The sequence below is a fragment of the Panthera pardus genome, unplaced genomic scaffold, assembly GCF_024362965.1.
Source record: "Panthera pardus isolate Hobbes unplaced genomic scaffold, ASM2436296v1 HiC_scaffold_25, whole genome shotgun sequence".
In the NCBI taxonomy this organism is placed as follows: Eukaryota; Metazoa; Chordata; class Mammalia; order Carnivora; family Felidae; genus Panthera; species Panthera pardus.
In genome coordinates, this window is record NW_026526821.1 from 31,541,777 (window position 1) to 31,567,954 (window position 26,178).

The following is a 26,178-nucleotide window of genomic DNA, read 5'->3' on the forward strand; positions in this document are numbered from 1 at the left end:
CACAGAACCTAAGCAGGTTCCAGGCTCTGAGCTGTCAGCACAAAGCCCAGTGCGGGGCTCGAACTCACAAGCCGTGAGATCACGACCTGAGCCGAAGTCAGACACTTAACTGACTAAGCTACCAAGGTGCCCCTCGACTATGGCTCTTAAACAGGGAGAGAAGGTGCAAGATTTGTCATATAACCTGCCATTTTAAGTTTCTTATTTATGTTGATCAAACTGTAATTTTAAAAGCTCAATTACCTCCCATTTTATGACTACTCAATATTAATTTTTTTTAAAAAGCTAATTTTGAGGCACTTAGCTGGCTCAGTAGGTAGAGCGTGTGACTCTTGATCTCAGAGTTGTTAAGTTTGAGCCCTACTCTTGGTGTAGAAATTTACTTAAAATCTTTTTTTGTTTAAAAAGCTAATTTTGGGGGCGCCCGGGTGGCTCAGTCGGTTAAGCGTCCGACTTCGGCTCAGGTCATGATCTCACCATTGGTGGGTTCGAGCCCCAAGTCGGGCTCTGTGCTGACAGCTCAGATCCTGGACCCTGCTTTGGGTTCTCTCACTGCTCCTCCCCCACTCACACTCTATCTCTCTCTCTGCTCCTCCCCCACTCACGCTCTGTCTCTCTCTCAAAAATAAATAAACACTTTAAAAAAATAGCTAATTTTGTTTGAAATGTTTTGTGTTTGCACACATTTGTGATATTTCATTAGAAGAATTTATATCTTTTAAAAAGTTTAAATTATTCTCATCGGGTGTTAGAACTAGAAGGATCTCAGGGGTCATTATTTTATACAAGAGGATACCACATCCCAGGGGGTTTACTTGCTGAAGAGCACACTGCTCGTTAGAGGCAGAATGGGTCCTAGTATGAAGGTTTTCTAATTTCTGTTTTTTTCTCATGTTGCATATGCTGCCTTCACAGGTATAGACTTAATTTACAGACTTTAAAAGCTCCAATACAGATTGGCTTTGATATAAAACATGCCCAGATATCACCTGTTTTTCTTATGTGGCTATAAAAATCAGAAAAATGGCAACATTTTTCAATGTGTGTGTGTATATGTATATATATGTATGAAAATTCTCAAATGTGGAGATTCTGAGGGAAAAAAATTGGCAGAAAAAGTTGATTAGGCCTAGTTTTCCCCGTTACTGGATGACTGGTGATTTCTAGATTTCTTTTTTTTTAATTTTTTTTTTTAACGTTTATTTATTTTTGAGACAGAGAGAGACAGAGCATGAACAGGGGAAGGTCAGAGAGAGGGAGACACAGAATCTGAAACAGGCTCCAGGCTCTGAGCTGTCAGCACAGAGCCCGACGCGGGGCTTGAACTCACAGACCGCGAGATCATGACTTGAGCCGAAGTTGGCCGCTTAACCGACTGAGCCACCCAGGCGCCCCGTGATTTCTAGATTTTTGAAGCCCATCCTTTGGGGGAGCCATTTGGGTATCCTTGGAAGGAGCTCCCGGCGTGGTGCGGGCTTCTCCCTCTGAGCTGTCTATGAGCCTGCTTTCCGGATGATGACTCATAGTATTGGAACTGTCTGTTCCAGCAGTAATCAGTCACTCAGTATTCAACATACCTTCTCCTTAGAACATCCCCTGAATCCAGGGTCTGCTGTGTTCAGTCTTTGTTGTCTCCGAGGGAGGAGGGCTGGTGTCTGTGTTCGTGAAGAAAATGTTCAGGATTTTATACCGGTTCGGGCTCCAAATATTTGGGGAAATCTAACTTTGCCCCCAAATGAATCTTGTAACTAATTTCACAGTTGCAAAAGGATGCAAATGATCCTCCTTTAAACTGTTGGAAAGAATGTGAGCATCAGTACAGTAGCCCCCCACCCCCTATCTGCAGGGGACGTGTTTCAGGACCCTAGTGGATGCCCACAACTGCAGATCTCACCGAACCCTGTATATACTGTGTTTTTTACTATACGTACGTATCTATGCTAAAGCTTAATTTGTACATTAGGTGCAGTAAGAGATTAACAACAGTGTTAAAATAGAATAATTATAGCCATGTACTATAATAAAAGTTACGTGTGTTCTTTCTCTCAAAATACTCTTCTGTACTTGCCCTTCTTGTGACAATGTGAGATGATAAAACGTCAACGTGATGAGGCGCAGTGAGGTGAACGATGTAGGCACTGTGACTTGGCCGTTGGCTACTGTTGACCTTTTGACGATACCTCAGGAGGATCGCCTGCTTCCAGACCCTGGTTGACTGCCGGTAACTGGGACCTGGGAAGGCAAAACTGCAGACTAGGGGACTACTGTGTTTCTGATTTGTGCGCCCTTCCATCCGTTCTCGGATCCACACAGGTGGAGTATGTTGAACTTGTTTGCAACTTGCAGAGTAACTTCCTGCACACAGCTTCTTGTTCCCTGTGCTCTGACAGCCTCCCTGACTTTCCTGACTGCTGCTGGAGGCTGCTGGGTGTGAGAAAGCATGGCCTTTCATGTGCTGTACTGCCTCTGGTTTGTGAAAGAGACATAGAGACCCTGACTCTTGACTGGTATTTTTGCCAGGGTCTTTTTGGAAAAATACGAATTTGTTCCCGACATTGGGCAGAGTTCTTGCCTTCCAGGCCTTGTCACGTGGTGGTGCAGTGCCAGTGATGGTAGGCTGGTTCCACTAGGCAGCTCGCCCTGCGGGTCCCTGATCTTTGTTCTTCTGCTGTTTGCCCCAGCAGTGGGGATGGCATAGGGCCCATTCAGTTGAGTGACCTTTTCAAGACCTTATTGTGTCATTTTGACTGGACAGTGCATGGTTCAGAATTCAAAAGGTGCAAAGGGTACACTGTGACTTGCAGCTTCGCTCCTACCCAGTTCTCCGCAGAGGCAGCCTCTCGAGCCAGGTTGTGGGGCTCCTGAATGCCTGCTGTTGGTGCGGGACCTGATCGGTCTTTCCAAAGTCGGATGTCCTTTGTATTAGGGTCACCACAGGGCCAGCCTGGGGCTTCTCTGGAGACTCCGCTGTGTTTGTTTTTTTTTTAATTTTTTTTTTCAACGTTTTTTATTTATTTTTGGGACAGAGAGAGACAGAGCATGAACGGGGGAGGGGCAGAGAGAGAGGGAGACACAGAATCGGAAACAGGCTCCAGGCTCCGAGCCGTCAGCCCAGAGCCTGACGCGGGGCTCGAACTCACGGACCGCGAGATCGTGACCTGGCTGAAGTCGGACGCTTAACCGACTGCGCCACCCAGGCGCCCCTCCGCTGTGTTTTTGAAAGAGCCCTTGAGTCTAGGATTTCCTGACAATGCTCTCTGCTCCTGGGTCTCTGATGTTGAGAGGATCTCTGTCATTGACCCCAGATTCCTCAGTGGGTGATTCTCAGAGCCTCCTCCCCACAATCTGTGTCCTGCTAGTCCTGGTGGTTCCAGGGGCTTAGAGGACATTCCCCAGTGCATATCCCTTAATCAGTGACTATCTCAAATCTGACTTGTCTTGTTCTAGACATTGACCCTCTTTCTGTCTCCTGTGCAAGTAGAATCCTATCTCTGAGTTGCTCCAGCTTAAAATCCGTTGGTCCCTGTGTCTCTGCTCCCTCACCGCATCTAGGTCACAGGTTCTACCCACGTGTTACCCAGATTCCTTACCTGTTGCTCTTGTGCATTTCACATAATTCAGCACTATTGTGAACCCTTCTAATTGAGCTCCGTTCTTCCAGAATTTGCATGGTCGGTTCTAGTCCATCTGTCCTTTCTGTCCTCTGACAGCTCTGAAACCATCCTGTAAATTACAGGGGAAAAAAGAATTCTGGCCCCTTTTTCAGATCTCTTAAACTTGGTCCTTCATAGCCTTCTCTCTTAACTGGTCCCTCCTCTTGCTTGGTGACCCTATGGTATCAGTCTTGGCTCTTGCTGTCTCCGACCCCTGAATTGTGCTCTTTCTCTACACTCTACCTATTTAAATCTTATTTTCTCAAAATCCATTTTGGATCTTCTCCATCTCAATACTTTACCAGGCATATATTTATTGTAGAAATCACAGAAATGTATACATAGGAGAACAAAATCCATCTGTAATCCTGTAATGCAGAGAAACAACCATTGTTCAAATGCATGTTGCTACACATGGCTGTAATTGTAGTTACCATGTATGATCTGATAGCTTCCCTTTTTATGCTGTCAGAAGCATTTTCCCACATCGTTAAGGTTCATTAAGTTCTTTGTAAACAATATATCAAACTTTTTCTCATTATGAAAGAAACAGATGGAAATAAAAAGATATTCATTGTAGAAGCACCAAAAAGAAAAGAAATCACCTTCAGCCTGCCATTCAGAGATAACCAACCACTGTTGGTGTTTTGGTGTATAGCCTTTCTTTTTATACACATTGCACCTTCCTGTATTATATATATTACTGTTTTATAACTCCGTTTTACTTAAGAATATGCCGTAAACATTGTACAAGTCTTTATACAATGAACCAGTGTCCTTTCTTTGGCCATGTGTCATTTCACTGTGTGGCTGTACCTTAACTTATCGAACCAATCAGGCTCTTAAGTTGTTTTAAGTGTTTTTGCTATTGTAAGCATGCTGCAGGAAGTACCCTTGTTAAAACAAAACAACACAAAAAACCCTTTCTGCACTTGCATAAAACCCTTTCTGCACTTAGATAAGTTCTATGTTTAGAACTGCTGATTCAAAAAGGGATGTACGTTGTCTAAGCTTTTGACACAATGTTTCCTTCCTGCAGTAAATTTGTAGCACCCTAACTTCATGAGAGTGTCTATCTTTGTGGTCTCTCCTCTCCCACAGAGACATACGGAGTATTTATTTGTTTCTTGATCTTAGAAGAGGCATTATAGCCTAGTGATTATAAGCACTGACTCCTAGTTGGACTGCTTGGTTTATAACTTGGCTCCCCCAATAATTTGACTCAGTTTTCTCATCTGGATAATGGGGCTTAGAATGGGGTTTGAGGCATTATCATGCTTTTCCCATAGGAACTGTACCTTAGAGTAACCAAATAGTTGGTTAGAAGTTTCTCTTTACAGCCCCCCCCCCCCCCCCCCGGGTGGCTCAGTTAAGCCTCCGACTTGGCTCAGGTCATGATCTCATTGCTTTGTGAGTTGAAGCCCTGTGTCAGGCTCTGTGCTGACAGCTCAGAGCCTGGAGCCTGCTTCAGATTCTGTCTTCCTCTCTCTGTGCCCTTTCCCTGTTGGCACGTGCTCTCTCTCTCAAAAATAAATAAGCATTAAAAAAAAAAAAAGAAGTTTCTTTTTATTGCATAAATAAATGGAAAAGGAGTTATAGAATATTAATATATTCAACTCCCCATTGAATTGATAGAATGAGACCATAACCATCAATGCTGCTACCATGACAGAGACAGCCAGACATTGTGGATCTCCTGATGGAAGTACACAGTACTACTGATGGAGGAATCTTGTCCAAAAATCATACCTGAGCCTGATCAAGACTTTAGTTCTAAGTGCTAGTTGACAGGAAATTCAAAGGACAGGAGAACACGTTGAAAAACACCACTGGACAAATGACCTGGTTACTTTAAAAAATACATGGCAAGAGACATCTTGACCCACTTAAAAAAAGGGTGTGTGTGTGTGAGCAATAGATACGATAAAACCTACAGATTAAAAGACTTAAGGCATGTTAATGCCTTAATTGGATCCTGATTTAATGAAACTGCTATGAAAAGAAAAGAATTGAAAATTTTGTGTAAATATGAATATTGGAGATTTAATATAAAGGAATTATGAATTTTTATAGGTATGATAATGGTATAGTGATATTTAAAAGTCCCTAATGAAAACACTAACTATAAAAGAAACAATCTATAAATAGAGCTACCTTAAAATTAAGAACTTCTGTTTATTAAACTAAATGAAAAGGAAGTCTACAGATGAGAAGATATTTATAAAAAAGATACTTGACACAAGACTCATATCCAGAATCTATATAAATAATTTCTACAAAACGAACATGTAAAAAAGACAACTCAGTTTTAAAAAGGCTCTTTAGACGGTCAATAAATATATGAAAATGTGCCCAACATCATTAGCCACAATGAGATTTCCACTGCACACCCACCAGCATGGCTGGGATTAAGAAGACTGATAATACTAAGGGACGGCACGTACGTGGAGTTCATATACTGTTTGGGATAGTATAAACTGGTACAATTACTCTGGGAAACTGTTTGGCAGATATTTACTAATGCCTATTTTATACACAAATCTTACGACCTAGGATAGATCCTAGGTGATTACCTGATAGAAATCTGTATATAATGTTCACTAAAAGATAAGTTCTAGAATATCGAAAGCAGTGTTCTTGGTAGTAGCCCCAGCCTGCAAACCACCCAAATTGGGAATAATGCTGCCATAAACATGGGTGTACAAATATCTGTTGGGATCTCTGCTTTCAGTTATTTTGGGCAGAGACCGCAAAGTGGAATTGCCGGATCATATTGTAATTCCGTGTTTAATATTTTTAGGAACCGCCACATTGGTGTATTCTTGTATTTTAGGGATTTCTGTTTTAATTTCCAATAATGGCAAATATTGATGCATATAACCTACATAGAGAACTATTGAGGTCCTCAGTAATTAAGAGTGTAAAGAGGTCTTGAGAATTAAAAAAAAAAAAGCAAAAAAAAATCAAGAACTGTGGCTTTAATGAACTGCATTATTACTCACCAAGGAAGAGAAGGATTGAAGCAGTCTTTGCTAATGGATGTAGATGAGGTGGGTGACATTCTCCTTTGCCCTCCAGTGTCCCAGTTTGGAGGATACGTTATATGGTCACCCTAATGACGGGATCCATTATTAGGTGGATGGTCAAACTGGGCAACCCACTCACCTTTGCCTCGTGTTGTAGCGGAGCTTCCTAAACTGGCCAGCTTTCATCTTCTTGTGGACCGTGCTTTAGGATGAAAAAACTACAGAATGTAGCTACATTACATTCCTGGTTGTTACATTAAAAATTTCTTTGTATGATGCTGTAAGACATCATGTCATTTTTTTTTTTTTCTAAAGGAAAACCTCTTATATATTCACAAAGCATATGTTGCCAGTGCGACTCTCAAAATTCCAGTAATTCTGGAGACTGTACATTCCTTTTGAATTTTGACTAATGACTTGAAATTTATCTAATGATTCTGACCTCCTCCCAGTGTTATTTGGAATGTAACTTGAACATTTCCCCATGCATTGTTTTGTTTCCTACTTCAGCTCAGGTCATGATCTTGCAGTTCATGGGTTTGAGCCCCACGTTCGGCTCTGTGCTGACAGTTCAGAGCCTGGAGCCTCCTTTGGATTCTGTGTCTCCCTCTCTCTCTCTGCCCCTCTCCCGCTTGTGCGCTCTCTCTCTCAAGAATAAATAAACATTAAAAATATTTTTTTAAATGCCAAATGGATTTCTGAGACATAAATATACATTTGTTTCTTACATAAACATTGACTGAAAACCTCATGTTGAAGATCATGTGCATTGTTTGAAGTTTACATATTAACAATCTGTGCCTATGTTCCCAGGCAAACACCAACTGGGGAGGGTTCGCAGGGTGTGCTTGCTTGATACAGTCTCTTCTTCCGGCCTGCAGAACACCTCACTTCCTCCCAAGACAGGCGGCACCAAGCCCATCCAGTTGTTAGTCCTTCTACGCAGCCCAGAGTTCCGTGTCACCATTTTATGTCCAATGGTCTCACTGGGTCTGGTGACTATGAACTAAAGGTTATCTTCCATCCCTCTCTTCTTCAAGGACAGCTGGGACAGGAGGAAGGAGGCAGGATAATCCAAATAAGTTTTCCCATTTGGACAAGGAGAGGATGAGGAGGACACATAGCAATGTCTTGGCTCACCTCTCTCCAGACTGGGAATTTGTCTGAGACTCTGTTGTGCTTAGATGGGGCCTGTTGCGCGATAGACTTCATTTTAGGTTGAGCGGTTAGGGAGTGGGACCTCCTAGATGCCATCCACCATCCCATATGTCAGATCTCAATCCAGAACCCTCCAGGGTCGTGGAGGGCAGAGGGCTTCTACTTTCTCTGCAGCCTTCCTGAAGTGTATACTCTTGTCTACACTTTGTTTCATTTCCTCCATCTTTGTTCTTCAGTTTACTTTGTTATCCAGAAATTTGTTAAAATCTCACATCCATGGATGGTCCCAGTCCCCTACTATTTCTGCCTAAAAGGCCATGGTTTTATTCCTTACTGTGCTTAATGACATTCATTTCAGTGGGATATTGAGGTCAAAAGGCATGTGCTCTGTCTGCTTTTACCAACAGGAAGTTTTCAGTTTTGAGAGACTGAGTTGATCTTACATTAGAAGCAGGCTGTTGCAACCCTTTGTTGTTCTGTGTTGGGGGCGAAGGATAAAAATGGTTGCTCTTGACTGATGACACCTGTGAATTCCGGGCTTCTGCTCTTGACATTAAGAAGGGCAAGAGCTGACGAGCGACCCTAGGAAGGGCCTGTGTTTGACTGGAGTTGGCTGGTGGAGGAGATGAGACTGGGCAGGGGACCAAGGAAGAGTCAGGAGAGAGGTGTGCTACCAGATCCTGAAAGAACAAGTTTTTGAGAAAAAAGAAACACAGCTTTTCAAGTAGATCAAGTAGAATGAGTAGTAGACAAGGTTTTACCTTGCCACCATTGTTTCCCACAATGGTCCAAAAATCCTTTCATGGAAGATGGTATCTCAGAAGGTGATGGGGCCTAAATTTTTCTGAACTGCAAACTTGTATACATGTATACAAATATAAAAGCTTTATACGTGGCCCATTTAATGGATTTTGTTAAACTTTTATAATATTTATTAGCTTCTATCATCTTATGAAATAACCAATACTGTGTGTGTTTATAACCTATTTCTTTAAGCATTACCACAAAGTCTCTGGCTTCTGTACCAAAAAGTAGTTGCTGCCCTGTTAAGCTACACGTGACTGAAAACCAAAAATGATAGTGGCTTAAACAAGACAGAAGTATAGATACGCTTCTTCCTCACACAAAAGAAGTCTGGAGGTGGGCATTCCAGCAGCTTCACAGTGTCAAGGATTCAGGTTTCTTCTCATCTTGCTGTTTACCATCATGAGTCGGGTGACTTCCACCCCTGGTACAGGATGGCTGCTGGAATTCCAGCCATCACATTCATATTCCAAGAGGAAGAAGGGAAGGAGAGAGTCCTTTCCTGTAAGGACTCTTTCTAGGAAATGCACTATTTCTGCATCTATCCCATTGGCCAGAACTCTCACATGTCCTTGTCTGGCTGCAAGGGAAACTGGGAAACGCCCCCTCTTGGTGGTTGTGTGCTTGACTAAACCTTGGGGTTCCTATTACAATGGAAGGAAAGGAGAATGGATGTTGGGACAAACGGAGAACTGTGAGCACTTCCATGGGCCTGAAGATGCCTATGAAAAATTGGCATAGCAGTGAAGAAGCAAAGCTGTGGGAGGACGAAGGTAGAGAGTAGAAAAGTCCAGTTTTGGTGGCTCAGGGTCTCCTCTGGTGGTGGTAGACAGCCAAGTCACTGACAGCCAGACAAGGAGAAAAGAGGGGCTGTTTCACAGGTGTGGGAATGGGAAAGAAGGGCCAGGGGATCAAGCACAAGGAGCTGCCTGCTGCTTAGTGGGAGAACCGTCCAGGCACAGGCCTTGGGTATTTATTGGTGAGTGGTCCATAAATGTCTGGCAAACAAGAGTAATATCCAGAAAACTCCCTGCATCCCAGTAGTTCCCAACTATGTCCAGCAACATTTTTTCTAAAGGTAGAGGGAAAAAAACAGGCTCTCAGTTTCATATCCCTCCTCTAATTTATATCTTGTGATCTCTCTCTAGGGAAGAGCAGTAAATGTTACCTAAAATGACAATCTTCTTGTTCTTTTTTTAAGTTATCTCCCTCCTCAACGTGAGGCTTGACCTCACGACCCCAGATCAAGAGTTGCATGCTCTACCGACTGAGCCAGCCAGGTGCCCCTAAAATGATGATCTTAATTCTTATGAAATTGTACCTGTTCAAGATAGCCAGCGGTGGTGCTGCTTTAACAAGATGGTTTCAGATAAAAATGATTATCGCACATGTAGCCTCTTTCCACCATTGCAGCGGAAATGTATGTTCCCTAGATATTGGAACAGTCAATTGCTGGAAATCCTGGCAGGGCTGTCTTGCTACCTGAAGGGCCTAACAAGCATGCCATGGTTAGGGTCTTAGTGCGACATGGCAGTTTTCTTTGGAGAAATGAATCAGTTACTAATAAGTTCAGTCTTCAAAATAATAATAGTCTTCTAAATAAGAGGTCATTGGTGGAAACATAATCAGTTGAGAAAGGGTCCCATTATGTCGCATGTGTAAGCAGGCTCAGGGGGACTGACCAGCCAGCCTGCATTCTGATTGCCTCTAGCCAGTTTTTTTCCAGGGGCTTACCTCCGAAGGCATAAATCATGAATCTTTTCTGTTCCCTTCCACTGTAGGTGTATAGTGTCCCATCCTACTCTGAGTATGAGGGTAGTTGTAGAAGCCCAAGGACCTTCTTCACTGGCTAGTTTAAATAGAATCTCCCACTACAATCTGCTCTGTGCTGTGTTGAGACTGATGTCTGTCATCTCCTATAGTGTTGGGCGAACAAGAGCCACATGGGCTTTGTTTTCTTACAGGGATGTCAGCCAGACTCTCAGTTTTCCAGAACAGTTGCCATTTCTATCTTCTGTCTGTTCCATAGAGTTCTCTGTACAGAGAATTTTCAGTTTTCACATAGTGGTCTGCTGAAAACACGCCATGGCAGAGTAGCTATTTTGAGCACTTCTGACAAAGGGCCATTTCTTCCAGAGATATTCGCCTTTCCTAGAGGCTTTTTATCAGACAGGTGGCATCTCATCGTTCTGCTTGAGGGTCTTGCTTGAGTCCTAGGAGAAATGATTAGACATCCTGTTTCCTGGATCTCAGGAAGAATTATCTGGAGTGTTGGGTTTGGCATTCTAACACGACTCTTACATTTCTCATTGGTCTTAAAGTATCTAAAATAGGAGCTCTCTGTCTTCTCTGCACTGGGCACAGCTCTCCTGCCACAGCCCCTCGTCCCCTGAAAATGTACACCTGGGCAGAGTTTGTCTCCACCCCTTCTTTGTCAGGAGCACTTCTCAGCTGTTGAGCAGCGGTGTTAAAACCACTGAAAGTTGAGAGCCTTATCAGCTTTGGCAGTCCCATGCCTTACTTATTTCCAGCCACATCTTCCAAACCAGTGCCATTTCAAGGGACGTCCACACAGTAGCCAAGTTCATTGGGGCTGGGGCTGCCGCAGGAGGGGTGGCTGGCTCTGGGGCTGGAATTGGGACAGTGTTTGGTACTTCCATCGTTGGTTATGTCAGGAACCCTTCTCTGAAGCAACAGCTCTTCTTCTGTGTCGTCCTGGGCTTTGCCTTCTTGGAGGCCAAGGGGCTCTTTTTCCTGATGGTGGCCTTTCTCACCCCTTTGCCATGTGAAGTAGCCGTCTCCACCTCCCATAGATCTTTCTCCTGAGTCTCATCTGCCCTGTATGTTCCTTTTCCTATACCTCCCCAGGCAGCCTGTGGAAAGTGGTTGGCTCAGGGTTTGACAGAAGAAAGACAAATAAATACTGTATTAATAAGATTTAAAAAAAAAATGTCCAAAGTACGAGAATGAGCCACTATTTGAAGTTGAAAACAAAGACTTTTAGTGTCCAGGGGACCAAAAAGGGGATGGGAAACCAGGATGGTTTGAGATTTTTCAGGGCTCCCCTTTTTTCCAGGGAAATTTGGCCTGGGATGTCCATCTTCATTCATCACAGATCTCTCTTAGCTTTGATGAGTTCAGTATAGGTGATGTGGTTGTGGAAGCTGACCTCAGGGGCTGGTTGTTTTGGTTACTTTTGAAGAATCTTATGTTGCCTCCTATGGTCATCTGTGTGGGATTCTAGGGCTCGCTCATCATTCTGAAGTGTTCAGCACTGCCTGGGCGGGGGTGGAGGAAAGTCTTGTGGGGTGGTGACATTTGAGCTGGAGGAGCAGGAATGTGTCTGGAAAGATGCACCAAGAATGAGTCAGGGGTCCCAATGGGAAGGCCTTGAGGGCCAGACCAGAGAGTTTAGGGGGAAGCCAGTAGAGATGTCAGCACAGAGAAATTGAGAGGCTTAGATGTATCCATTTAGTACTTTTTTTAAATTACGGAAGCAATACTTGTTTGGTGGAAAATGTGGAGGTGATGAGAAAGTATTAAAAAATTTAAATTACCTTTAATTTTACTACCCAGAATGTAGCTGCTGCTAACATTTTTATCACGTCCTGCTGATCTTTTTTCTATGGCTGCTTGGTGTTTTTCCCTATTTTTGTTAAGTAGATCATATAAATTGTTTCTTCTTATAATGGTGTGATGCACATCCTCATGTAAATGATACATTTCTCCAGATACTCATTTTGGATATATTTCTCATCAAGGAATGGCTAGATCAGAGGAGATGTGAATCATTTAAAGGCTCTTAATATGTCTTTCCAAATTGCCTTTCAGAAAGGTGGTACTAATCTATATTTGTGTGAGCCCTATGTGAGTGTACTGGTTTTCTCCAAGCCTCGTTCACAGTGAATATTCTCTTTATCTGTTTATTCACCCTGATGTGAGAAGATGGCTTCTATGGCCATTTTCTTTTTTATGTCATTGATTATTAGTGAGGTTAAATAAGTATACAGGTTATTTGTATTTGGCAAATTGTCTCTCCTGATTTTTTTCTGTTGGCATGGCCGTATTATAAGAGTTTTTTTTTTTTTTTTAATAGTTAAGGGAGCTGAAAGAGCCAAAGTGATATTGTTCCTAAAGGATTTTTTTTTTTTACAATGATGATTTGTTTTTCATAGACATGGTGCAGTGATCACCTGGCAGGTATTTGAGGGCCAGGGGGCGCTGTTCAGTAGGGCTGTGATGTTATTATACGGCCTGACTGATCATGCAGCCACCAGCTGGCCACTTGTATGTATATCTAAAGGCAGGCTTCCTGGATTATAAGTATTGGTTGCAGGATGCCTGGGTGGCTCAGTTGGTTAAGTGTCTGATTCTTGATTTCGGCTCAGGTCATGATCTCACAGTTCGTAGAATCAAGCCCTGCGTCCGGCTCTGTACTGACAGCATGGAGCCTGCTTGGGACTCTCTCTCTCCCACTCTCTCTGCCCCTCCCCTGCTCACACACACGTACTCTCTCTCCCTCTCTCAAAATAAATAAATAAACTTAAAAAAAAAAAAAAGTATTGACTCCGATTTTACAGGGATGAGCTAAAAGGCCTGAAATTCAGTGAGAATTTGAACCCAGGGAGGCTGAATCTGAGTTCCATGCACTTTGTTTTGCCATTCTGCCTTCCTGGCTTCCTGGTCTCCCCAGTCATTTTCTTCTGTCGTTTGGCCAAATTGGCCCTAACACAGGAAGACCTGTGAGTGTCTCAGCGTTGGCCAACAGGGCCCCATGGGGGTGGGAGAGTACTTGCCTCACTCTGCAACAGTCTTGGAGAGAGGAAGTGGGGGCAGTGGCCCCAGAGTTCCTTGGGGCCTGCATGCTGGAAGCAGGGGCATCTCAGCACAGGCCCTGCAGGCTGCAGGGAGGCTCGAGCAATGTGAAGCACGCGTGGCATAGAGCCCTCATCCCCTGATGCCCACCTCAGCCCCAGCTCCTCTGTGGCACCCTCTCTATTCCTGCACCCCATTTCTTCATCTTCCTTCCTTCTCCAGTCTCCTATGGAGATTGTTCAAATTCTGGGTAGGTGCTGTCTCATCAGCAAAGAAAGTCTCTGGAGTTGGACTCCTTGTCTTAGATTTGTGCAGGTCCCATGAGATTCAGTAAAGGCACAGCTCTCCTGCCGACTTGGTCATAAGCTCCTTGGTTGCTGTCAGACTTAGCTGTCCCTAGCACATATGGTTGTCAGAAGGTGGAGTGGTGTTAGGTCAGCTGTGAAGATTAGCAACTGGCCAGGCAGTGAGGACCAGGGCTCTGGTTGCAGGAAGAATTTGTTGAGCGTAGTGACTAGAGTTGTTGTAGAGCAAAAAGAAAATATTGGCATGTCAGGATTTATTTCTAATACTGAAGTGCCACATTATGTTAACATGACGTGTACCCCTTTTAGGAGTAGCTTGACTTCTGGCGCCATATTTGATTTTATTTTTTGCTAGTTGTGATCCACTGAACTGATTTTAAGACCCAGTAAGTTTCAATCCACAGTCTGAAAAACACCTACCTTATTTTATCTCCTCAATACCCCTGAGACAAGAATTGTTTCTTTCTTATAGGTGAAAAAGCTGAGGCCCAGAAGGTGACGTTATTTCTTCTAAGATCACACAGCATATACTGGTTCCCCCTTTCCCCATGCCTCTGAGATCTCTTCTTGAGATAGACTTGTTTCTTTGGAAAGTCGGTTGCAGCCTTTTTGTTTTTGTCTAGTTTATCACTCCCTCTTACTTGTGTTTACAGGATTGATATTCATTATTAATGTAGCCTTAGTGAATTCCAGTATTCTTAAGTACCGCAAATGTTTTTGTGAATATGAATGGTATACATTTGCTCACTGTTTTGGAGGTTGTGTGGTTTGGAGGCTGTCATGGCTTTCATCCTCTGCCTCCCCCTAATAGAATGCAACTCTGCTGGTGTATAGATAGCATGCAGGTATGACAGATGAATTGGACTAGGTGTAGACAGCTCCTCCCTGTCACCTGCCACAAAGCACTGTGCTGACCTGCATTTCCTTCTCTCTGTGTAGAAGCCTACAGATAGATAATTCTTCTCACCCCATGTCTCCCTCAGGCTGCAGGAAGCCTACCTGCAGGGCCTAAGTGTCATGTGGTCCTGTCATTCTCAAGCCTTTCTGATTGAGAGATTATTGCTCCCAGCCACGACCTCTTGGAGTAAATGCTCTGAGAGCAGCAGGGGCTGGTGTCTAACAGCGCATGCCTAGAAGTTCTTGATTGGGCACTGAGCCTGAGGACCCTCTTGAGCTGTGAATTACTCACGCCCTGTGTCCATTCTCAGGTCAGGCCTAGTTCTAAGAACCTGGGCCATCTGAGTTCTCCATCCTTGATAGAGTTCTCTGGGAGAGAGGCAGCTTGGAAACTCTCTCAAGACAGGTCTGCAGCTAGCCAGTGGCCTGATGATGAGGGAGGATACTCTGGGATTCAAACTTAAGCACGAAGCACAGGGTCTGTACTATTGGGGCAGGCGGCATCTTTATTCACTAGCCCCTGAGTCCTGCCCAGCCAAAAGAACAGTAGAGATTTCAGGTGTTGAAAACAACATAGCTGGCCCAAAAATGGAGTCACTTTTGCTAAGCATTACATCACCAAACTGAAACTTAGTTTTGGCTCTGGCAGAAATGGAATCTTAAACCAGTCAGAACTCATCTGATAGCACCGGTTAGGTAATCTGCCTTAAGACCCCTGTTGTCCCCTAAAGGAAAACGATCTCACAGTAACCAATCTGCTTGGGCCTAGCGGGACTTCCTTATTCCTACTCCCTTCTGCCTATAAAAGTCTTTCATTTTGTACAGCTAGTCAGAGCTCCTTTCTGTCTTTTAGAGGGATGCCGCCCTATTCAAGAATCATTCAAAAAAGCCAATGAGAGCTTTAAAATTTACTCAGCTGAATTTTTTTTTTTTTTTTTTTTTTTTTTTTTTTTTTTAACGAAGGAAACCTAGAATGATGCCCTGTTAAATAAGTGTCCTCGTTGCAGAAGTGCATAATAATCTTTGGGTAGAAGATTTACAATCCTGAACATAAAAAGCCATTTTTTGTTGATGAAGTAGGTACATTTTGGTTATTGAGAAGTTTCACTGTGGATTCGCAGATTTCTCCTTAATGCCAGATTACTGAGGTGTTAGAGTTTTTTCATCAAACCTCAACTGTCAGCTGAGACAGAATTGGGTGGGCACAAGAGCCAGCCTGTCCACAGTGCAGAGACTGGAGTGGCCGTCACAGCTGCACCTGTTGCAAAGATGGTGAGTGATTTTCTTGGTTGTTGCATCTGTCTGGGGCAACAACCAGTTGGACAGGGGCTTAGCTTCTAGAAGCCCGAGCTGCAGGAAGCAGGTATTTCCCTTTTGCAAGATTGCTGGACAGGAAAGCAGTCAGTAGCTGCTGGAGATTATTTTCTCATTCTCCTACCACCTTTATTCTCTTGGATGTTTGATGCCTCATCCTTAGGACATTCTTAAAAATTTCCCATTCCTTCTACTTAGGGAATGTGCAAATCTGGGGGAACACAGTGAGACGGGACCATTTCGTGCAGAGCGGCTGGTTATGTGAGAAGTTATGCTTGCTGTTTTAACCTACAGAGTCAGAAACGGAGAACTGTTTAATTGTTCCTTAACTTGTCATCTTCCCACTCTTCCTCCCTTTCTGAAGAAACCTGTGCTGGGGACCTCAGATATATCAGACAGTGTTGTAGGCCATGGGGATGTAGCAGTGAATAACCAACGTCCCTTCCTTTTTTTTTTTTTTTTTTTTTTTTTTTTTTATGTTTATTTTAACTTTTGTTTTTTGGGGGGGAGAGTGAATGGGGGAAGGGCAGAGAGAGAGGGAGACAGGATTTGAAGCAGGCTCTGTGCTGAGAGCAGAGAGCCCTATGAAAGGCTCGAACCTATGAACCATGAGATCGTGACCTGAGCTGAAGTCGGAGGCTTAACCGATTGAGCCCCCCAGGCGCCCCCCAAAGTCCCTTCTACCTGGAGTTTGTGCTCCAGCGGAGGCAGACAAATGTGTAATAATTTCAGGTGGTAGTAGTGTTATGAAGAACAAAGTGGGTGTTTTTTTAATAGGAGGGTAGCATTTTGAAGTGTTAGTGTTGGAAGGGCCCTTCCACTAATTAGTCCGATCAGCTCAAAGGACAAATGTGTTCTTACTCTTCCTGGAGCATTTCCCATTGTTCAAGGGAAATGTGCACAGACCTACCTTTTGTAGGGCAGGTCTGAACCATTCAGGGCCCTAAAAGGTTTTACTCTGCCCACTTATTCATTATTCCTGGCAACATTATGACTGTCTGGAAATATAGCTCATTGCCACCCTGGGTTTTATGGGCGCCCCCTGGGGCCTTCCAGTCATTTTAACCTTTGGGAAGGGTGAAAATGCAACCCTTTTAGTCACCAGTTGGATTTGTAGCACTGTAGCTCTAGGGTGGTCTTCCCCAAAGAAATGCTGGCCTGCCATGATTCTAGGCTTTGTAGATAAAGATTGATGAATTTGATTAAAATTCAGTGAGTTTTTAAAAAAACACTTATGTAGCTTTTACCAAATTCAAGGCAAGGAGCATTCAAGATAAAGATGAATAGTGCAGTCCTGATTTTTGAGGAGTTCGAAATCAAATCAGATTATGGAAAGTTCCCTCTTGACATAAATACACTTGGGCAACAAATGGTGTGAGAGAGGTATAAGTAACATCCTGTGGGAACTTTATTTGTAGGAGATAAAGCTGGTGGGAAGGATGGGCTGTTTATTTCCTGGGGCTCTTCTAACAAATTACCACGAACTGGGTGATCTGAAACAACAGAAGTTTATTCTCTCACTTCTGGAGGCCAGCAGGCTGAAATGAAAGTGTTGGCCGGCCTGCACCCCTTTCAGATCTAGGGGGGATCCTGTGCCTTGCCTCTACCCTGCTTCTGGTGACTATTGGCGTTCCTTGGCTTTTGGCCACATTGCCCCTCCTCTCTCAGATTTTTCTCTGCCCCCCTCTTATAAGGGTACAAGTGACTGCATTTAGGGGCCAGAATACACCTCCTTTCAAGATCCTTAATTCAGTCACGCCGTTTGCCATATGAGGGAATATTTACTCTTCTGCAACGTAAGGTAATATCCACAGGTTCCTAGGAAGTCAATTTATATTGAGGGAGGGAGCATTTTTTTATTCCTACTACAGATGAGAATCAGGGAAGACCTTCCTGGAGTCTCGGTGGCTTCTAAGATGGGATTTAAGGGATGAGCAGGGAGGAGAAAAGGCAAGGAGCGAGGGAAAGAAGGAAGAGTGGGATGTAATCAGGGCCAAAGTGTAGTTAGTTGTGTTTGGTGGGAGCATGTGGTGTGTGCAGTGTGGAGGCCCCGGAAAGGGAGGCAGTTGGTCTTTAATTCACTAGGCAAAGATGAGTGGAGGCGGGGTGTGATCAGAACTGTGCTTCATGAATATTAATCTGGGAGTGTGTGCAGAATAAATTAGAGAAAGGAGGAATTGGTGGAGAAAGCAATTGAGAGACCAGCATAGTAGAGAGAGGTTGACATGCGGACTTCAGCAAGGGTACTAGCAGTGGGAATGGGAATAAGGGAAGACCCTGTAAGTGAGAAGGTCACACGGTTTGAGAACTGATGAGGTGAAGGGTGGGTGGGGGTTGTTACACAACAACAGTTCAACTAAGTGAATTTTAAAGACTGAATTGGCTTTTCTTAAATGATTCATGAATCAGGCAGCATCCCATCTAGCAAATAGAGGGGAGCTCTGAGGAGTTGTATAGAATGGAAGGTTTTTTTTGGGAAGGGGTGCGGGGGAGAAAGTTACTAGCTAAAGAAAAGGATTGTTCCAGGCAAGTGGGGAGAAGCTGAAGGTCTTCTCATGCAGATTACTTTTCTTCATTTGGGGGATGAAGAGGGCCATGTGGCATACTTACTGCCACTGACCAGAACTTCCTGACTGCACAGTTAAGACTACATTTCTGGGGGAGGTTGAAACTGCAATTAGATTAGGTATTAAGCTCTGGTATGGGAACTTGGTGTAAGTGACACCATTTGGGGTCTGTAGTTTTCACCAGGGGGTTGGAGACAGTGATGAGGATGTGCTTCCCATGGAGTACATCTCAGGTTGATTAGGGTATTGAAGGAAGACAGAAGAGCTTGTGTGGGTTGGAAAGGAGGTGATAAGTTTGGACCTATTGAGTTTGGGGTGCTGGTCAGACATGAAAGCTGAAGTGTAGTGCTGTAGCTTGGGGGAGGGGACACAACTAGTGTTATGGAGGATGAGTCCATAGAAGAGAGGCTGATGGCAGTGGAGTGATCATTAAGGATATGGTGTAGAAATACAACCCGCATTTAGGAAGTGTGGGGAGGAAGAACAGAAAAGGTGTGATCGGAGGGGAAGAAAACTAAGATGGTTTTAGTTATAAATGCAGGAAGCTGCTCAAATTTGATTAAAATGGAAAAAGGAATCCATTGGCTCATGTAAACTTAAAGACCAAGGGAATTCTAGCTTCAGGTCTAATTTAATCTGGGGTCTCAGATGTCACCAAGCCTTGGTTGCTGTCTTTCACATTACTTTTGTTTTGAGGCTTCACATGATTGCAAGATTTCCCAGCAGATGGAAGTCCCATGGACAAAGTCATGCCTTCTTCCTTGGGGCTCCAGAAGAAGTACAGGAAATCACTGTGATTAGTTTGTGTGCCCAGTGAAAAACATACAAACCATGACCCGAACATATTTATCAATATTATCAAAACATACTGGCTCTTGAATGAGATCATTTTGTCAGTAGACTAATGGTTTAAGGCATGTACAGTGGTAAGTAGTAGGAATTTGAGAATTGCTGGTAGGGATGGATGATTATTTTGTCCAAACCAGGGTTCTCTTTGTATTGAGCCAACAATTATTAGATTTCCAATATTGTTTTTCCCTCTCTGGGGCCAATTGTTGGGTATCTCCGGTCACTTTTCCCAAATTATCGTTTGGGAGAACATCCTTTTGGAACATGACAGAGGTTAGGCCATTAGTTTCCTTGAGAACAGTGTTTTTGGTGGAAATACCAGCAAGGTGTTTAATTTGGCCTTCAGGGAGTGAATCTGGAATGCACGGTAATCTTAACAGTAGCCAGAGCAACCAGCAGAAGTATGGCATCTGATAAATTTTGGACATAGGAACCATACTTGATTTTGTCCCCATTGCAGGTAGGGACACCTAGTTATTTCCGTAACATTCCAAAGTCACGAGTTACCCCAAAGGCATAGCAACTATCAATATAAACATTTACTGTTTTACCTTGGGCTAAGGCATAAGCTCAAGTAAGGGTTTATAACTCTGCCCTTTGGGCTAAAGTAGCTAAAGGTGAAGGCGCTGTTTCAGTGGCTTCAGAAGGAGTCGCACTAGCATTCCCAGCACAGGATTTACCATTTTCACCCTATAAATAAGAACTATCAGCGAGCCATGAAAAATTTGCATCGGTTAGAGGAGTTTCCTGTAAATTTCACGGAAATCAAAAGGTAAATCTGTCAGTGTTAAGCAGTCATGAGGAGTTTCATCTGAATGCAAAATGTAGTTTTGGAATGGAACTGGAGTTTGAGCAAACCGAAAAAAAAAAAAAAAAAAAAAAAGAGAGAGAGAGACTTTATGTCTCTTTAAGGCCAAAGTGTTGTGTTTTTTTTTGTATTTTTTAAAAGATATTATTATTTTTAAGTAATTGCTACACCTAGTGTGGGGCTTGAACACAACCCCGAGATCAAGAGCCACATGCTCCACCGACTGAGCCAGCCAGGTGCCCCTAAGGCCAAAAGTTTGAACAGGTGAATGCTGTCTCCTGTGAAGAGGTTTGAGAAAGGGAGCAGAGAAGCAAGTCATGTACATGTTGTAACCAACCAGAGCTTTGCAGAAAACTTTATATCTTCCAAATCAGTTTTTAAGGTTTGTAAAAAGTTAAGAAGGATTATCTGTATAACCCTGGAGCATTACTGTCCAGGTATAGTACTGTTCTTCCCAAATGAAAACAAGAAGATACTGGCTGTCCTTATCAACTGGAGACTAAAAATGCACTGTATAGAACAGTTATAGTAAAGAATTTGCTTTCAGTGTAAACAGATGTCAGTGTGTGGGGGTTAGGAACAACAGGGCACCGAGGGATAATGTTGTTATTTATTGCTCTGAGGTCCTGGACTAACCTCCATTCTTGGCTACTGGGTCTTCTCACAGATAAAATTGGGGTATCACAGGGACTAGTGCAGGGGATAATAAGGCCCTGAGTCCATGGTGCCGTATTATGGGCTTGATGCCTTAAAGGGTTTCTCTTTTTAATATACTTTTGGGGAGAGGTGTCGAGGGATCTGTTTGAATATTGATGGGAGGTGCACTGTGAATTTTGCCAGTATCAGTTGAGGAATCTGCCCATAAAGGAATCTATCCCTACTGATCCAATAGGGATAAGTGCTCAGCGTCCCCAGACTCCTTTATAGTGACATTAGGGATGGAGCAAATAAAAGATGTTGAAGGGTCATTTAATTCACCTGGTTGGCAATTTGTTTTTAAGTTTATTTATTTTTAAAGAGAGAGAGTATGAGAGGGTGAGAGGCGGAGAGAGAGAGAGAGAGACAGACAGACAGACAGACAGACACCCAGGCAGGCTCCATGCTATCAGTGCAGACACCAATGTGGGGCTCAGTCCCACAAACCATGAGATCATGACCTGAGTTGAAATCAAGAGTCAGTTCCTTAACCTACTGAGCCACATAGATGCCTCGTGGTGATTTTGATTCTAGAATTATTTTTCTTTTGGGAGAAATTCTGGCATGATACTTTCCTAAGAAATCTTGGCCTAGTAAATGAATGGGGTAGAGAAATTAAGGAAAAAAGGATGGGAATCTCAAAGGGCCTAAACGGGAACAGGTGCAGAGACAGGGACCTGTTGAGGTTTATGAGAGACCCCCACTATTTGAACTGTTTTCATGCTGTGAGACAGGACCTACTTTATAGCAGTGCTGTTGAGCCCCGAGAATGCAGCTCTGGGGTCACTAAGACAAAGAGATTCATTCTTAGTCTGGAGAGTGGTTTTTCCAAGCTGATTAAGAGGGAGAACTGGGGGGGGAAAAAAAGAGGGAGGACTGGGAGGAGCCCCTGTAGGTCCTCAGAGCCCCGTCACTGGGAATTAAGAAGACATTGGAAAAGCTGGCTAGAGGGCTGAAGGCTTCTGAAATGCTTACATTTGTAACGATCTTTTTTCCAGTGCCCTGGCCCTTTGCAGTGATAGCAGAAAGCCAGGGGGTTTTGGTCTGTTAGGCCCTTCATTTGCCAGAGTAGAAAATTGAGACGGGGCGCCTGGGTGGCTCAGTCGGTTAAACATCCAGCTTCAGCTCAGGTCATGATCTCACACTTTGTGAGTTTGAGCCCCGCGTCTGGCTCTGTGCTGACAGCTCAGAGCCTGGAGCCTGCTTCAGATTCTCTGTCTCCCTCTCTCTCTCTGCCCCTCCCCTGCTCATGCTCTGTCTCTCTCTGTCTCAAAAAGAAATAAAAACATTAAAAAAAAAACATTAAAAAAAAGAAAATTGAGAAAATTAGTGGTTATTTTTTTGTAAATTTTTTTAACGTTTATTTATTTTTGAGACAGAGAGAGACAGAGCATGAATGGGGGAGGGGCAGAGAGAGAGGGAGACACAGAATTGGAGACACAGAGCAGGCTCCAGGCTCTGAGCCATCAGCCCAGAGCCCGACGCGGGGCTCGAACTCACAGACTGCGAGATCGTGACCTGAGCTGAAGTCGGACGCTTAACCGACTGAGCCACCCAGGCGCCCCTAGTGGTTATTCTTTGAGGTGACTCCTCTAGCGTGTGAGAGAGCTGGTTTGCCAAGCTAGCTAATTCTGGAGTGGACACAATTTCCCATTTCATGCTGGTCCTTTAACTAAAAGATCTCAGTAAACAGAGTTAAACTACACAGGTGGATTCAGCCTCTAAAGGAAGACCAGAATCTTCTTTATAGACAAGCTGATTATAATGGTCATGAATAGGTTCATCAGGCTTTTGTGTGCAAGCCTGAGTTTTGTTCCTCAATCAGCAGGCTTGGAAAAAGCTACTGTAATTTCCCAGTGAAGATTTCCAGTGACTGTTCTAGCATCTTGCCAAAAGTTAGGGGTTTATTTCTCTAAATCCTTTAGGATGTTCTCATGGGGTTAGTTTCATCCCACATTAGGCCTGGTTCTCACCAACAAGCACATGGCCTGACTGATACAAATCTGAGAAAGCAGGGTGGTAAGTTGGAGTAACTATGTTAAATTCTCTAGCAAACATGGGTCCTGAGTCACTTTAGGAAACTCTAACTCTGGCTTGCAGTTTGGCCTTGGTCCAGGCAGCATAAGAAATCTGGGGTTTATTCAGATCTTCAGAAGACTTAACTTTAAATTTTAATCTTTTTTAATGTTTGTTTATTTTTGAGAGACAGAGTGTGAGTGAGAGAGGGGCAGAGAGAGGGGAAGACACAGAATTCGAAGGAGGCTCCAGGCTCTGAGCTGTGAGCACAGAGCCCCATGTGGGGCTTGAACTCACCAAGGGTAAGATCATGACCTGAGCCAAAGTCAGGCACTCAACCAACTGAGCCACCCAGGTGCCCTGTTTTTTAAATTTTAATTTTTTTAATGTTTATTTATTTTTGAGAGAGAGAGAGACAGAGACAGAGTATAAGCATGGGAAGGGCAGCAAGGGGAAAACACAGAATCCAAAGCAAGAAGACCTAACTTTAAAGAAGCAGGTTTTATTAGGTTCAGGAAAGGAGAGAGTGGGGAGAAGTTCAGAGGAAAAGGGAAGTTCAGTAAAAGGGTTAGTGTGGGAGGGGGGTGATATAGAGAAGGTAGGGACTGAACATAAGACACATCCTGAGACACAAAAGACAGGAAGGGAAAAAGGAAGCCACAGAAGCCCTTCCCCTCCACCCCCTTTGCTTTCTTCCACTAGTCTAGAAATTGTATTTTGCAGAGCAGCAATTTGGGACTCCTGGTAATGTTTGGAAGCTTCAAAATCCCAAAAGCCTATTCAGTTTTGACAATTTTAGAGCCATGGCTATCCAATTCAGTTTTGAGAAAGTAAGTTTAGGGAGATTGAAAGATGATGGCCATTGAAGTTCTAAATTACTTTTAAGTTGGTCCATTTAGTTAGAAAAAGAAGCCTCAGAAATCATTTTGACTTCTTTAGATGATTTGGTTGCCTCAGTTAATTTAGAAATAGTGTTTTTGCAGAAAGGCAAACTTAGAATCTTGAAAATGTTTGGAGATCTCAAGAATCTTGAAAATGCTTGGGGGATGCCAATTAAAATAGGCATCCCAGGGTGCCTGGGTAGCTCAGTCGATTAAGCATCCCACTCTTGATCTCAGCTCCAGTCTTGACCTCAGAGTCATGAGTTCAAGCCCCATGTTAGGCTCTGTGCTGGGTATGAAGCCTACTTAAAAATAAAAATAAAATAAAATAAAATAAGCCTCCCATTGAGTTCTGTCTCTAAGGAGCCACCGTTTTCTTCTTTTTTTAATATCTGAATATCTTTTTTAAAAGATTTTTAAATTTTATTTTATTTTTTTAATTTACATCCAAGTTAGCATATAGTGCAACAGTGATTTCAAGAGTAGATTCCTTAATGTCCCTTACCCATTTAGCCCACCCCCCGTCCCACAACCCCTCCAGTAACCCTCTGTTCTCCATATTTAAGAGTTTCTTCTGTTTTGTCCCCCTCCCTGTTTTTATATTACTTTTGCTTCCCTTCCCTTATGTTCATCTGTTTTGTCTCTTAAAGTCCTCATATGAGTGAAGTCATATGATATTTGTCTTTCTCTGACTAATTTCGCTTAGCATAATACCCTCTAGTTCCATCCACGTAGTTGCAAATGGCAAGATTTCATTCTTTTTGATTGCCGAGTAATACTCCATTGTGTGTATATGTATGTATGTGTGTGTGTGTATATATGTATGTGTATACACACACACACACACACACACACACACACACCCCACATCTTCTTTATCCATTCATCCATCGATGGACATTTGGGCTCTTTCCATACTTTGGTTATTGTTGATAGTGCTGCTATAAACATGGGGGTTCATGTACCCCTTCGAAACAGCACACTTGTATCTCTTGGATAAATAACTAGTAGTGCAATGGCTGGGTCGTAGGGTAGTTATATTTTCAGTTTTTTTTGAGGAACCTCCATACTGTTTTCCAGAGTGGTTGTATCAGTTTGCATTCCCACCAGCAGTGCAAAAGAGATCCTCTTTCTCCACATCCTTGCCAACATCTGTTGTTGCCTGAGTTGTTAATGTTAGCATTTTGACAGGTGTGAGTTGGTATCTCATTGTTGTTTTGATTTGTATTTCCCTGATGATGAGTGATGTTGAGCATTTTTTCATGTTCTGGTTGGCCATCTGGATGTCTTCCTTGGAGAAGTGTCTATTCATGTCTTTTGCCCATTTCTTCACTGGATTATTTGTTTTTTGCATGTTGAGTCTGATAAGTTCTTTATAGATTTTGGATACTAACCCTTTATCTGATAGGTCGTTTGCAAAGATCTTTTCCCATTCTGTCGGTGGCCTTTTAGTTTTGCTGATTGTTTCCTTTGCTGTGCAGAAGCTTTTTATCTTGATGAGTTCACTTTTGCTTTTCTTTCCCTTGTCTCCAGAGACGTGTTGAGTAAGAAGTTGCTGTGGCCAAGGTCAAAGAGGTTTTTGCCTGCTTTCTCCTCGAGGATTTTGATAGCTTCTTGTCTTACTTTTAGGTCTTTCATCCATTTGGGGTTTATTTTTGTGTATAAGAAAGTGGTCCAGGTTCATTTTTCTGCATGTTGCTGTCCAGTTTTCCCAGCACCACTTGCTGAAGAGACTGTCTTTATTCCATTGGATATTCTTTCCTGCTTTGTCAAAGATTAGTTGGCCATATGTTTGTGGGTCCATTTCTGGGTTCTCTATTCTGTTCCATTGATCTGAGTGTCTGTTTTTGTGCCAGGGAGCCACAGTTTTCTAGTTTAATTCAAGAAAAACGAGTTTGGGGAGATTGGAAGTTCCTCATAGTGGCCATTGGTGCCCTAAATTACTTCCCATTAAGTCAGTCCATTTGGTTATAAATGTGCATATGCAGGGACCATAGTTTTTAAATATGAAACTCACTGGGATCCCAGAAAGGGGGCACCCTCAAAGCATTTTGATGACTGGAATCCCATTTCTTAGAGGTTTTTCTCTAGAGCACAGAAAAAAATTCCTAAAAGCACAGTTTCAACAGGAACAGCTTTGTTCCAGAAGGAATCAGACCAGAGGCCAGCACAGTTCCAACAAGAAGTCTGACTCTGAAAAGGAGTCAGACTGAAGGCCAAAAGAGTATTCTCATAAGAAACAGGCCTTAAAACTGATCTCAGATAAAGCCTGGAGAGCTTGGACACAAAGTGGAGCTTGAAATCTAGGAAAAACTTACCTTCACACTCCAGAGTCAGCAAGAGAGCAGCGAGCCCCTTTGGCTCTGTGGGTACCGGCATCCTCTACCTA

At 43.2% G+C, this 26,178-nt stretch overlaps 1 protein-coding gene and 1 pseudogene across 2 annotated transcripts in view; both read left to right on the top strand.

The window, feature by feature from the left end:
• Positions 1–26,178, top strand: part of CDS2 (CDP-diacylglycerol synthase 2) — a 56,534-nt gene that overhangs the window by 4,034 nt on the left and 26,322 nt on the right. The gene's annotated exons all lie outside the window — the stretch shown is intronic.
• Positions 9,739–13,799, top strand: LOC128773490 (ATP synthase F(0) complex subunit C2, mitochondrial-like; annotated as a pseudogene).